The following is a 12,997-nucleotide window of genomic DNA, read 5'->3' as shown; positions in this document are numbered from 1 at the left end:
AAGAAAAATCGGTGCTCACACAGAAAAATTTAAGTGCTCATTTTTCCCGTGTGCCGTTTGAGAGTGGAACAGTAGAGAGACAGCTTGAAGGTGGTTCATTGAACCCTCTGCCAGGCACTTTACTGTGAATAGCAGAGTAATCACATAGATGTAGATATCAATGTAGATGTAGATGAATGCTCCGAGTGGGTCATTACTGTCCAGTAACACTTCTATGCAGCAACAGAGTGTTACAATGAAAGTTATTTTGTTATTGCTTAATTAAACAGTGATTTAGCTCATATAAGTTTATTTTATCATTTTTCAATTAAACTGAAACTAAACTGTGATTTTTTCTCTAACATGTTTACGTCAGTAACATAAAAACAGCTATCTTTCAAATATGTATAAAGTGCATCACACATCCACTTGTCTTATGAAAATTGGTGCACTGCCTTGAGCATTAATGTAGAGTAATGAAATTGTGGGAACACGTTTGCCTAGGTAACATATTTAAGTGACTAACATTGCAAGATCACAGGTTAATGTAAGTGTGAGATAAGCCATTACAAATGTGAAATGCTAGTACATTAATAACCAGTGTAACTGCCAGAATGTTGAATGAAAACATGCAGTCTGTTGTACAAGCACCAGATGTCAGTTTGTGGGATGGAGTTCCATGCCTGTTCCAATTGGTCAGTCATACAGGAATAGTTAATGATGGTTGTGGATCATGTTGAAGCTGTCGTCTGATGATGACCCGTATGTGCTCGATTGGAGACAGATCTGGTGATTGAGCAGGCGAGGGGAACATGTCGACAGTCTGTAGAGCATGTTGGAAAACACACCCCTGGAATGCTGTTCATGAATGGCAGCAAAGCAGGTCAGATCACCAAATTGACTTATGGATTTGCAGTCATTAAGGTGCATGGATAATGACAATAATACACATGTTGTCAGAAGAAATCGCACCCAACACCATAACTCCAGGTGTAGGTCCAGCATGTGTAGCACAATCATCACTGGCACCAAGGTGGAACCAGTTTTCATCATAATACACAACAGACCTCCACCATGCCCTCCAATGATTGCTTTACATCACAGAAGTTGCAAAAGGCAGTGGTGTGGGGTTGCTGGAATGCACACAACAGGGCATTTGGCTTGGAGCTGACCTGGAAGTAACCAATTTGTAACAGTTTGTTGTGTCATTGTGGTGCCAGCAGATGTTCTAACTGCTGCTGCAGATGCAGTATGATGTGCCAGAGTCATACACTAAATGCAATGGTCTTCACTCTCCACAGTCCCATGTAGCTGTCAGGAGCCCAGTCTCCTTGCGACCATACATTCTCGTGACCACCATTGCTGGCAATCGCGCAGAGGCTACATTCCTGCCAAGTCTTTCTGCAGTATCACAGAGGAACATCCAGCTTCTTGTAGCCCTATTACACATCCCCATTCAAACTCAGTAAGTTGTCGCTAATGGCATCTTTGTCGCCTTAGAGGTGTTCTTGACTAACAGCAACTCACCGTGTCCAGTCTACAACTAATGATAGTTACATCATGTATTTAAAGCAAACCTGATTTGCATGCTTATATTGGTGCTACTAGCACCACTCTCGTGCATCTGGTGCAAAATCTTAAAAGGCATCATCTTCCAGATGCAGAAACGTGCCTACCAACTTTCATTTATGTCGTACAATTCCCTCTTGGCGTTTTCTTGTGTAAGTGTATACCGTATTTACTCGAATCTAAGCCGCACTCGAATCTAAGCCGCACCTGAAAAATGAGACTCGAAATAAAGGAAAAAAAAATTTCCCGAATCTAAGCCGCCCCTGAAATTTGAGACTCGAAATTCAAGGGGAGGGAAAAGTTTTAGGCCGCACCTCCAAATCGAAACAAAGTTTGTCCATTGTAATATGAGACACAATTTAGGTCAAATGAATGACGATACAGCTACAGTAGTTTGGTTCGTGTCTAAGCTTAGCAGTTAAGCTTTACCACGTAGCCATTGCTATGCGTCAGGCGCTCCGTCCGTATTTATACGGGTGCCCTTCGTTTTTCACGTGCTTCGTCTGGTTTGAATCGATTGCTTATTTTGCTTTGATCTGGTAATTGCCGTTTTCTTTGTTATAGGTGTTTGTGTCACTCTTAAGCTGAAAATGCATTACTGCACTGTGTTATGCATTGTTTGTCGCATTCTGATAGTGCGTGTTTACGGCCTGTCGCGGCTCACGGCACGGCTTGCTTTTGTGCGCGCTACCGCCGCGTACAATTAAAAAAAAAAGAGGAATCGTCTCATTAGCGAAACAATGGCAAGAGACCGCAATTTGTTGTTACTTACACTGCTGCTTTCTTTGATAATGATCAACAAGAATCAAATAATAGACTGCGTATGATAGAACATGTTCTGAACGAAAGTTAGGCGAAAATTTTTCTCCGTTTGAAAATCTTTGCGGTCGCTTCTTTATTACATCAAATTCTGCACAGAAATTAGTCATTTTAGATTTAAAAATCTAGTCACTTGCCGTGCTTCATTACTGACTGTATCACTATTAGGCATAAGAATAATACGAATATAAACATGACACGATACGTATATTCTTCCGCATTTGCTGTTGTCTCACTCTAGTTTCGTAGTTTATTAGGCAGACAGGATTTAAATGAGATAGCAGCAAACACGAAAGAATACATGGCAAAATGTTTATATTCGTATAATTCTTATGGTGAAGAGAATACTGTATATGATTCAAATTTCATCAGGTTCCTATTAGCAACCATCTCTTCTCACAGATAGGAAAAAATTCAGAACGTAGAGTTGGCCATATTGACAAACATCCCAAACAGTCATGCCAGTCAGATTTTCGTAGTACACTGAAATTGTGCTACATTCGAAGATGAACAATACGGAATTTGTATTTACTTCATTGGATAATGTATGAAAATGCAGTGGTCGAAACTCGCGGCGGAGAAAAAAAAGCTCGTCTTCCACTTTTTTTTAAATTTATTTACTGACGCTGAGATTTTGGCGCCAGTATTTATCCTTGTGCCTACAAAACTTGCCCGCTTAGCACTACATATATTCGGCGGCAGAAGTTAGTTGTGGCGGCATGTACCGACATTTTTCATAACTTCTGCATGCTTTGCACTCGATTCTAAGCCGCAGGCGGTTTTTTGGAATACGAAAACCGGAAAAAAAGTGCGGCTTAGATTCGAGTAAATACGGTATGCTACAGCCAATAAAATTATTGATTTTTTAAATTGCATTTATTATTCAAGAAACATTATGGTTCACCAAGTACTTTTATGATATTTAAATGTAAAAGAATAGTTAATTTACTTAGAAACAATTCATTTGAAGAATTATTAAAAACTCCTACAGAACACATGGAGTTAAGATTTACAGTGAGCAAATCATTTATGGTTTGTCAGACAATATACCTTAGTCAAAAGCCTTTCAGTTACTTCTTTTTGAAAGCTAATCATGTTTCCCAAATACCTATTGTTTAAAAAGATCTCCATGGTAGCACACAATAAATTGAAGTCTCATATTCTGAAACTGTCTTTAATTGAAAGTTTCACTGTTCAACAACACAATAGGTTTTCGTGTGGGTTCCTTTCACATTTATGTATATTAACCAACTTTTGTGATAAGCAGTTCAAAATTAGTCTTTCTTTTCTTTCTTTCTTTCTCGGGGCCTTTGTCCTGCTCCAATGCGGGGTCGGCTTGGTTATGACATATTTGGCAGTGTTAATGGCAGAGGGTGGCTGGATTCCCTTCCTGATGCCACCCCGAATGCCCCAGGATGGAAGTAGTGTACCCCAGCTGTCTGCATTGAGTGTATGTCATGAAATAGTGCGAACGCTTTCAAATGTCTGTGAGTCGTGTAACTGAGGCGGAACTTGGGGACCAGCCCAATATTCACCTATCAAGATGTGGAAAACAACCTAAAAACCACATCCAGGCTGGCCGGCATACTGGCCCTCGTCGGTAATCGGCAAAGCGGATTCGATCCGGGGCCGGCATGCCTACCCAAGTCCAGCAAGGCTACCCTGGCGGGTTTAGCAGTTCAAAATTAGTCTTGTAATATTATTAATTGTTTATCAGTAAGTACACAGTCATTAAATCTGTTCTGACAAACCCATTTTCCTTCCAGTTACACTACTAAACACAGTTAATTACTGCCCATAATAGGTTAAATAGAGGTAATTTGTCCAAAACTGATTCCTGTCTTGAATTTGGATGAATGCTGATGACAGACTCAAATAAAGATCTCAAAAGGTATTTACAAATAGATGTTTGTGATTTGATGGCTAAATAGAAACTTCCACACTGGCAAACTTTTACACTAAGGCATGGACTTTGAGATTGAGATGTTAACTGGCTGATTCCCAGGAGCAAACTCTGACACATAGATGTTAATCAAGTGACTTATAGCCATGAGCTCTTTCATAGAGATGTTAATTGTATAATTGCTATCCTCAGACTTTGTCTCTGATGCTGTAACAAAATGACTGCTGCCTTGTGATAATGTGAACTAACAGATTAACTAGGTGATAATTGCAGAAACAGCAAAGGTGGCAGCATATTCAACAACAAGTGTACCAACAGGTGATCCAGCTGTCCATATTGCAGCAACATTTGAACTACCTACAGTGGGAACCCAGCCACTTAGATCATGTCATGAACAAGAAGAAGAGAAGAGACCTCCAAGAGTAGAAGCAGTATCATGTGTAGCGGGCAAACGGAAAACTGTACCTCCATTACGTCTAAATGATTTTTTAGTAGAAGGCAGCAAGGGGAAGAAGCCCATAAGATTAATAGTGCCAGAGATTTAATAGCCTCTCAGCAAAATAGTGCATCTGTAAAGAAAGACAGGTTTGATTTTATAATCTGTTATCTTCACATTGAAAGAGTAAGGTATAAAGAATTTATTGTCAATGACTTTGGATTAGAAAATAAGTTTGATATCTTTTGTTTAAGTGAACACTGGGCTAGTGAGAGTGAACTTACATTTATTAAATTTGATAATTATAAACTAGCCAGTAGCTACTACAGAAAATTGTGTTTAAGAGGTGGTGTGCCTGAGAACTAGGAGACCTGCTACACTAAGTGAGGATTTTTTATGGTACCGAGTAAGCAGAAAGAGAGCATGGAAAAAGATGTAAGTAAAACTGTCCATCTTAAATACCAGTGTGACAATAGTGAGAGGGACATAAACACCGGACAAAGATATGATCCAGGTTTAATGACACAAACTGAAAAAAAACATTGCATAGTACCAGAAGCAAAGGGAGCAAGTGAAGTGCTTAGTATATTACAGGAAGGGGAACTATTACATTTAAAGCCAACTGTTAGAATACTTCACCAAAATGTTCAATACATAAACAATAAAACAGAGGAACTAGAGGTAATATTACAGGAGTATAGGCCAAACATTCTAGTAGTAACAGAACATGGGCTAAAAGAAAATCACATAGGAATGTACAACTTGAAGAATTATGTGAAAGTAGCCAGTTTTTGCAGAACTTCCTACAAAGGTGGTGGGGTTGCCATTTTTTCTAACTATAAATCAACTAAAGCCATAAATATAACAAAATATGCTATAGAATTGAGCTTTGAAGCTACAGCACTGGAAACTAAAATTGCTGGGAATTTATGTTGTGTATTAGGTTTGTATCGATCACCAAATGGTATAATCAAAACCTTCTTTGAACAGCTGGAAGATATAATCCAACACCTCTCAAAAACATATGCTTATTTGATAATTATAGGAGATCTGAACATAGACACAAGTAAAAATACAGACAATACCAAGACCCTATTGGACATATTGTGCATATACAACCTAAAAATAAAAATAGATAAACCAACCAGAGTAACAAAGCATAGTGAAACTATAATTGATCACGTAATAACAAATATTCCTACATGCTATTGTGACACACAGGTAATAAACTCCACATTAGCAGACCATTTTGCAGTCATGATAGACATAAATATAAAGACTAGTGATTCAGTGCAGAAGATATGGGAGATGAGAAGACAGAACTACCCACATAACATAAATCTGCTAAAAAAGATGTTAGAGGCAGAAAACTGGGAAACAATATATGCAGCTAAAGATGCAAACACCAAATGGAACTAGTTTTTTTCTTTATTCAGTTATTATTATGATGTTACATGTCCTGTTAGTAAAAGGCTTGTCAGACAGCAACAAAAAAAGAAAAGCTGGGTGACTGGAGAAGTAATCCATGCCAGAAATAATCTGAGAGTGTATTATGACCTCTCCAAACAAAAAAATACTGAGGCCTACAACACATTGTATAAAATAAAAAAGAAAGAGTACTGTAGTTTTATCAGAAAAACTAAAGCATCATTCATCAGGATGTCTATAGATAAGGGAAAGAACCACTCAATAGGTTTATGGTCGTTCATTAATGAAGAGAAAGGAAAAGTAACAAATCGGGCGGAGGACATCTGCCCACTGATGAGTGGGAAAAGCAACGCAAACCCTCTAGAAGTAGCCAATACTTTTAACAGATATTATATTACTGTAGCAGACGAATTAATAAGTCAAAATAAAACAAATGTAGCAAGTAAATTGTTAAACCCCTCACATACAAATCATACTATGGTTTTCATACCTACAACGGATGCAGAATTGTCAAACCTAATAAAACAACTTAAAATTAAACATTCATCTGGCTTGGATGGTGTCACATCACATCTCATAAAGGAATGCAGAGAATGTATATTAAAACCATTGACACACATGCTGAATGCTGCAATAGAAGAAGGTATATTTCCAGATTCACTGAAAGTAAGTAAAGTGAAGCCAATATTTAAGAAAGGGAACAGGGATGAATTAGGAAATTACAGGCCAATATCATTGATATCAACATTTGCTAAAATCTATGAAATGATAATAAAGAATAGAATTGTAAGTTTTATAACAAAGTACAGTATAGTGCATTCATCACAACATGGTTTCAGAGAAGGGAAGTCAACAAAAACAGCATCAACAGATATAATTGAGCATATTCTTAATTTACTTGACAGGCAACAAAAGACTTGTGGGATTTTTATGGACCTATCTAAGGCATTTGATTGTGTGAACCACTCAAAATTAATGATGAAATTATATCAGTATGGAATTAGAGGAAAATGCTATGACATACTTAAATCATACATTACAAATAGGAAACAATGTACAGAAATCAGACATACTAGTGGGGGAAATATAACAAACTACAGATCAGAATTACAAACAGTTAAACACGGTGTGCCGCAAGGGTCTGTGCTTGGGCCAATACTATTTATACTCTACGTAAATGACTTCCCTAGCTATATAAATCAGAAACTTATAATGTATGCTGATGACACAACAATCATTTGCACAGCTGACACAAAGGAGGAGCTTGAGAAGGAAGCACTCATGACTATCGAAAATGCAAATAAATATTTAACAGAAAACAACCTGTTTATGAATCAGTCTAAAACAATGAATGTAGTATTTCAGACCAAGCATAGTGAAAATTATAATATAAATGTTAATATAAATGGAAAGACTATTAAAGAAGTAACCAGCACAAATTTTCTAGGAACTATAATAGACAAACATTTGGCATGGGGGGAGCACATCGATGCACTGTGTAAAAAGATAAACAAACAGATCTTCATCATGCATAAAACAGCTAAGACTGTGGATTATAAAGTCCTCAGATCAATGTATTATGGACTTGTCTTCCCACATTTGTCTTATTCAGTTCACATATGGAGAAGTGCACAAGCTGGCTACCTAAAAAGAATATTCACAATTCAGAAAAGGGCAGTGAGATGCATTGCAAAAATACCACCAAGACAGACCTGTAGGCAAGCTTTTGTATACTATAATATTATGACAGTATATTCACTGTACATATACCAAAGCATAATGGCGGTAAAGTCTAGTGATAAACACCTCCTAAATAAAGATGTACACAAACACAGTACAAGAGGAAATGAAAATTACTACATGATAAACAGAAATCTAAAACTGTCTATGACTGCCCCAGAAGAAGCAGGCAAAAGGTTTTTTAATAAACTCCCCAAAATCATTAAAAAAGAAACAGACCTAAAATGTTTTAAAAATCATTTGAAACTATATCTCACAGAGAAATGTATATACAGTTTGAGTGAATACTAAGATGGTGTTTAATATGTTATATCATTAAAATTATCGTGTATGTTGTTTGGATTTGTATGTACATATAATGTGAAACATGTAATACCTTTGTATGATTATGGACTATTTCTGTTTAATCATTTGTTTCATTTATATATAATGAAATCAAGTTTGATGTTAATAGCCTATTGTATGACACACCCAATACTCTCAGCTGGATTTTCAGCTGGAGTCCATGGGCAAAGAATAAATAAATAAATAAATAAATAAATAAATAAATGTTAACAAGTCACTTAGCGGCACAGTCAGTAGATTAGATCTAGATTTTCTGTGTGATGAACAAAACTTTGAAGATGCTGGTATAGTAATAGACAGTTTTAAGTTAGTTGTAATCTTCCTGTACAGGTCACCTAAGGGTATAACTAATGTATTTTTAGAAAAACTGGACCTGCTGTTACATGTACTTACAGATACTGGATGGATACATTATGATATTGTGATAGGTGGAGATGTGAATACTGAATTCAATGTTACAACACAAAAACGTACTGTCACTGAACTCCAAAACTTACTAATTATACAAGTAGGTTCCCTCTTGATAAGAGTAATGTAAATAAGGCAGTCCCAGAAGTTGTGGTCACTAGACCAGTCACAGATGAGAAAACTTACATTCAGTCAATAACAAGCTTACAAGAGAACATGCATGTCTTGACAATATTTTTGTAAATTTTAAAACAGCAGAAGAATCATGTTTTGTGACAGTATTTCCATATTCTGATCATGATTCAGTATCTTTAAATTATACAAGTAGGTTCCCTCTTGATAAGAGTAATGTAAATAAGCCTGTCCTAGAAGTTGCGGTCACTAGACCAGTCACAGATGAGAAAATTGACAGGTTTCGTACGTCCCTTTCTAACAGAGATTGGTTTGGCAGGTGTTATGATGACACACATTATACTCTAAGCAATTATCTACCAGCAAAGCTACTATTTGATAGATTCTTAAAGCATTTTTGGGACACTTTAATGACTGCATTCCAATAAAGAAATGCACGATAACTGACCGAGTCCTAAAAGCAAAAGTTCCAAATAGGCAAAATACATGGTATACAAAACAGCTGTCAACTATGGAAAACCAAGTTATGTTGTTGTACAATATTTATAGAAATCTGAAAACTAACCATGCTAAATTAGCCTATGTTAGATCTAGGAATGAGTACAAAAAAGTCAATTGTGGAAGCCAAACATGCACACAATTTCAGAAGTATTGAGAAATCCACAAATAAGTGCAAATCAGCATGGACACTAATAAATAGTGTTGCCAAAGATAAAAGAAGTGACAAAATTAGTATATCTCGGCCGGCCGAAGTGGCCGTGCGGTTAAAGGCGCTGCAGCCTGGAACCGCAAGACCGCTACGGTCGCAGGTTCGAATCCTGCTTCGGGCATGGATGTTTGTGATGTCCTTAGGTTAGTTAGGTTTAACTAGTTCTAAGTTCTAGGGGACTAATGACCTCAGCAGTTGAGTCCCATAGCGCTCAGAGCCAGTATATCTCCCCAGGAATTTAATGACTATTTTATTAAATCAGTTGAGGAAGTAGGAAGTGCTGTAATTAAACCTGAATCAGCTCATCACAGTTACTGTCAAAAAATGTTGCTAGGTCATCAACAAACACAAGTACCTTCAATTTTTCTGAGGTCTCACCTGGTTTTGTGTTAAGAATAGTGTTGTTGTTGTTGTGGTCTTCAGTCCTGAGACTGGTTTGATGCAGCTCTCCATGCTACTCTATCCTGTGCAAGCTTCTTCATCTCCCAGTACCTACTGCAACCTACATCCTTCTGAATCTGCTTAGTGTATTCATCTCTTGGTCTCCCCCTACGATTTTTACCCTCCGCGCTGCCCTCCAATACTAAATTGGTGATCCCTTGATGCCTCAGAACATGTCCTACCAACCGATCCCTTCTTCTGGTCAAGTTGTGCCACAAACTTCTCTTCTCCCCAATCCTATTCAATACTTCCTCCTTAGTTATGTGATCTACCCATCTAATCTTCAGCATTTTTCTGTAGCACCACATTTCGAAAGCTTCTATTCTCTTCTTGTCCAAACTATTTACCGTCCATGTTTCACTTCCATACATGGCTACACTCCATACAAATACTTTCAGAAACGACTTCCTGACGCTTATATCTATACTCGATGTAAACAAATTTCTCTTCTTCAGAAACGCTTTCCTTGCCATTGCCAATCTACATTTTATATCCTCTCTACTTCGACCATCATCAGTTATTTTGCTCCCCAAATAGCAAAACTCCTTTACTACTTTAAGTGTCTCATTTCCTAATCTAATACCCTCAACATCACCCGACTTAATTCGACTACAATCCATTATCCTCGTTTTGCTTTTGTTGATGTTCATCTTATATCCTCCCTTCAAGACACCATCCATTCCGTTCAACTGCTCTTCCAAGTCCTTTGCTGTCTCTGACAGAATTACAATGTCATCGGTGAACCTCAATGTTTTTATTTCTTCTCAATGGATTTTAATACCTACTCCAAATTTTTCTTTTGTTTCCTTTACTGCTTGCTCAATATACAGATTGAATAACATCGGGGAGAGGCTACAACCCTGTCTTACTCCCTTCCCAACCACTGCTTCCCTTTCATGTCCCTCGACTCTTATAACTGAATAGTTTCTGAATAAAGAATAGTGAAGCAGTTAAAATCATCAGACAGTGTAGACATATATGACCTGCCTTGTAACATGCTGAAGAAAGTAATAGACTGTATAGTGTACCCCTAACATATTGTATAAACAAGTGTATACTGGAGGGTTTTTTCCCTGATGAGCTTAAACTGTCTAGGGTAGTTCCAGTACATAAAAAAAGGAGATAAAAATTTTGTCTCAAGTTACAGGCCAATATCCATAGTCCCAGTTTTCTCAAAAGTTCTAGAATGCATAATTTACCAACAAGTATCTGTTTATTTTGATAACATAGGATTAATAAGTGGATCACGGTACGGCTTTAGGAAAAACCTGTTAACCATTGATGATATAGACAATGTTGTTAAATACATCCATCAAGTATTTGAAGATAAATGCTTTGCTCATGTGACTTTTTGTGACCTAAGCAAAGCCTTTGACTGCATAGAACATACACTACTACTTGAAAAAATGGACTTTTATGGTGTTAAAGGTAACAGCCTTAAGCTATTAAGATCATATTTACAAAACTGTAAGCAAGCCGTCTGTGTTGGGAAAGAAATGTCCAGTATAGAACAAGTTAAGGTAGGTGATCCACAGGGAATCATGCTGGGCTCTTTCCTTTTCCTAACAATGATAAATGACCTGCCATCATTTATTAAATCCAGAACAGTACTCTATGCTGATGATACAATGTTTCTGAACAGCAGTAATGATCTTAATAACCTTAAAACATGTGTTACAGAGACAATTGAGCAAGCTTCACTCTGGTTTAAAGCAAATGGGTTCTTGATTAATGAAAGACAAGTTTCCATCAGATGATCCTAGTTGTGTTAAATTTTTGGGGGTCTATTTGGATGATAAACTTCCTTGGAATCCACATAGTAAGTATATTAGTGGTAAATTGTCTAGAGTAATCTATTTGTTAAGGCGATTAACCCCCCATGAACCATGGACCTTGCCGTTGGTGGGGAGGCTTGCGTGCCTCAGCGATACAGATGGCTGTACCGTAGGTGGAACCACAACGGAGGGGTATCTGTTGAGAGGCCAAACAAACATGTGGTTCCTGAAGAGGGGCAGCAGCCTTTTCAGTAGTTGCAAGGGCAACAGTCTGGATGATTGACTGATCTGGCCTTGTAACATTAACCAAAACGGCCTTGCTGTGCTGGTACTGCGAACGGCTGAAAGCAAGGGGAAACTACAGCCGTAATTTTTCCCGAGGACATGCAGCTCTACTGTATGATTAAATGATGATGGCGTCCTCTTGGGTAAAATATTCCGGAGGTAAAATAGTCCCCCATTCGGATCTCCGGGCGGGGACTACTCAAGAGGACGTCGTTATCAGGAGAAAGAAAACTGGCATTCTACGGATCGGAGCGTGGAATGTCAGATCACTTAATCGGGCAGGTAGGTTAGAAAATTTAAAAAGGGAGATGGATAGGTTAAAGTTAGATATAGTGGGAATTAGTGAAGTTCGGTGGCAGGAGGAACAAGACTTTTGGTCAGGTGATTACAGGGTTATAAATACAAAATCAAATAGGGGTAATGCAGGAGTAGGTTTAATAATGAATAAAAAAATAGGAGTGCGGGTTAGCTACTACAAACAGCATAGTGAACGCATTATTGTGGCCAAGATAGACACAAAGCCCATGCCTACTACAGTAGTACAAGTTTATATGCCAACTAGCTCTGCAGACGATGAAGAAATAGATGAAATGTATGACGAGATAAAAGAAATTATTCAGGTAGTGAAGGGAGACGAAAATTTAATAGTGATGGGTGACTGGAATTCGTCAGTAGGAAAAGGGAGAGAAGGAAACATAGTAGGTGAATATGGATTGGGGGGAAGGAATGAAAGAGGAAGCCGCCTTGTAGAATTTTGCACAGAGCATAACTTAATCATAGCTAACACTTGGTTCAAGAATCATGAAAGGAGGATGTATACATGGAAGAAGCCTGGAGATACTGACAGGTTTCAGATAGATTATATAATGGTAAGACAGAGATTTAGGAACCAGGTTTTAAATTGTAAGACATTTCCTGGGGCAGATGTAGATTCTGACCACAATCTATTGGTTATGAACTGCAGATTGAAACTGAAGAAACTGCAAAAAGGTGGGAATTTAAGCAGATGGGACCTGGATAAACTGAAA

This window comes from Schistocerca cancellata, chromosome 2 (genome assembly GCF_023864275.1).
Source record: "Schistocerca cancellata isolate TAMUIC-IGC-003103 chromosome 2, iqSchCanc2.1, whole genome shotgun sequence".
Lineage (NCBI taxonomy): Eukaryota > Metazoa > Arthropoda > Insecta > Orthoptera > Acrididae > Schistocerca > Schistocerca cancellata.
Note: the sequence above shows the minus strand (reverse complement) of the source record.